This window comes from Eptatretus burgeri, chromosome 1 (genome assembly GCF_056783735.1).
Source record: "Eptatretus burgeri isolate ZD-2024b chromosome 1, Ebu_testis_v1, whole genome shotgun sequence".
Taxonomy (NCBI): domain Eukaryota; kingdom Metazoa; phylum Chordata; class Myxini; order Myxiniformes; family Myxinidae; genus Eptatretus; species Eptatretus burgeri.
In genome coordinates, this window is record NC_140961.1 from 38,174,981 (window position 1) to 38,177,480 (window position 2,500).

At 45.0% G+C, this 2,500-nt stretch overlaps 1 long non-coding RNA gene across 1 annotated transcript in view; it reads left to right on the plus strand.

Moving 5' to 3' along the window:
* The window catches only part of LOC147034278 (uncharacterized), a 1,450-nt gene extending 1,384 nt beyond the window's left edge, over positions 1-66 (plus strand). Inside the window, exon 2 of the long non-coding RNA XR_015059671.1 lies at positions 1-66. This exon is cut by the window's left edge and continues 714 nt beyond it. This is a non-coding gene — a long non-coding RNA (uncharacterized LOC147034278).
* The last annotated feature ends 2,434 nt before the right edge of the window (positions 67-2,500 follow it).

Here is a 2,500-nt window from a genome sequence, read left to right on the forward strand (position 1 = left end):
TATCAAAATTTAAATTATGGTGGCAATTTTGACATTGGTACAATAAACTTCAACCTTTCAGCTTTCTATCCAGCCATATATCTTTAAAAAAATATATGTTATGACCATCCTCTTTGCAGATGAAAAGTTGTATATTTTTTTGGGACACCCTGTATGTTGGTATGTATGTATGTGTATAGGTATGTATGTATGTATGCTTCTCATTCTAACCACTCACTGTAGCCCAGCGTTGGTTTATTGGTTAGGGTGGTGGCTTGAATCCTCAGGTCCTGAGTTCGAGCCCCGTTGTCTGCTGAATTAACACCAGGGGGTGACTCAGCCTGTCATCCTTCCGAGGTCAGCAAAATGAGCACCAGTGTACTGGTAATAGGGGCACTGCATCAGCGGCATAGCCACGCTCCTAACCAATCATGCAACCAGCAGCCAAAAAGGCAGCACACTATGGGAACTACTCACTGACTGACTCGTTCACTCACTGATTGATATATATTCAGTACCTTTTGGATGACGTAGAAAGCCGAAAAAGCAGAAAATGCATTATTTATATATATATATATATATATATATATATATATATATATATATATATATATATATATATATATATATATATATATATATATATATATAGTTATGGGCCGGGGGTCGGTGCAAGAACGACAACAAGGTGGGGAAAACTACGTCGTCTCCAACAGATTACCCGGAATTGTAGGCCGTCGCTCCGGATAATTCCGTGAGCTAGCGGGTTGCTGAACCGACCGTGGACGCCAATATCTCAACCGCGTAGCGTAGGGTCTATTTGTCTATAACCAATTTACCTAATTAACTACGCGATTTTGACTACCGGGGAAACCACGCCCTCGGAACGTCTTGCTCGAACCTGGTCACTCTACCGACTGCGGTAGAGTTCCAACTACCGACTACCAACTCCGGTTCGGGTGCAGCCGAGCGGAAACTGCCAAAGCCGTGCCGGCTGGAATTAACGGATTATCGGGGATGAAACCCCGCTTATACTCAGACCCGGACCATGCTAGACCAATGTAAAGGGGCTGTCACACCTTGACGTTTTAGCCAGCGTATGGCAAGGTCTCAAAATGTTTGTAAAATGCTGGCGTACGCTGAACTATTGATGTTTCTTTTAAGTTTTGGGCGTATTATAACGAGTTGGACGTATGCATAATGTATTAGTAATGTACACAGAACGTTTCAATCACATATAGATAACTTATACCAACGAATGTTGAGCGTGTTGTCGGCGTTCACAACCTATGCCCAACGATAGTCTAACTTATGCATAGCGCGGCAGCGTATCGCCGACTATCACATGGCGTAGGCTATTCATAGGCTGCGGCTCGACGATTCAAATCATAACCGCACAAGACATCGAAGTGTGAAGCCGCTGTCACACCTTGATGTTTTAGCCAGTGTATGCCGACGTATGAAAAATTTGCCGAATCAAGCTGGAACACGTCGAATACGTTATGGGTAAGTTTTGTATACATTAAGAGCACGCTGGCATATGTCGTAGTACGCTGGCATACGTCGTACTACGCCGAGTACGTCGAGAAATTTTCAGCATCTATCTATAATTCCATCAATGTGTTTGTGTGTGTGTGTGTGTGTGTGTGTGTGTGTGTCTGTATGCAACCGCCGTTTCTCGACGACCACCGGTCCGATCTGATTGAAACTTGCCAGGAATATTGCCGGGGCCGCGCGGATGTGCCTTTTCAAGGTTTGATATTAATCGGACGAGCGGTTCCCAAGTTACGGCCATTTATTTGTCAACCAATGACTGGACACATTGCTATGACATCACGAATGACGTCACGATTAATGTTTATTTATTTATTTTGCACGATTGACGGCACAATTCTTCTTCTTCTTCGTTTGGTATGACGTCACAATTGACGCTGGGGACATTTGACGCTGGGAAAAATGTGCCTTTTCAAGGTTTGATATCGTTCTTCATCCGTTTCAGCTGTTTCCCAAGGTTTGAAAGCTGTTTTTTCCCAAGGTTTGAATTAATTGTTCAAATTATTAATTAATCCCAAGGTTTGGGGGGGGGCGAGAGAGAAGGGACGAGAGAGGGGGGCGTCACAATTCGAGAGAAGGGGGGGGTGAGGGGGAGAGAGAGGAGCAAGAGAGGAGGGAGGAGAGAGGAGGGGCGAGACAAGAGGGGAGAGAGGGGATGAGAGAGGGGGGAGAGGGAGGGGGGGCGTCACAATTATTATTCTTCTTCGTTTGATATGACGTCACAATTGACGCTGGGGACCTGAGTATGTTTCCCAGGTGGTTCCCAAGTTACGGCCATTTATGATACGGTTGGTCCGATCTGACTGAAATAATGCCCCAATCCAGTCGTTGTTTACAAGAGTGAAGGAACGAAGCTGCATTTACGGGCCCGCACTAGTGTTGAAAATTTATCGACGTACTCGGCGTATGACTCACGTTCCGCATACGCTGGCCATAAGTTGTTGGCACATTACGCGATTGTTTACAC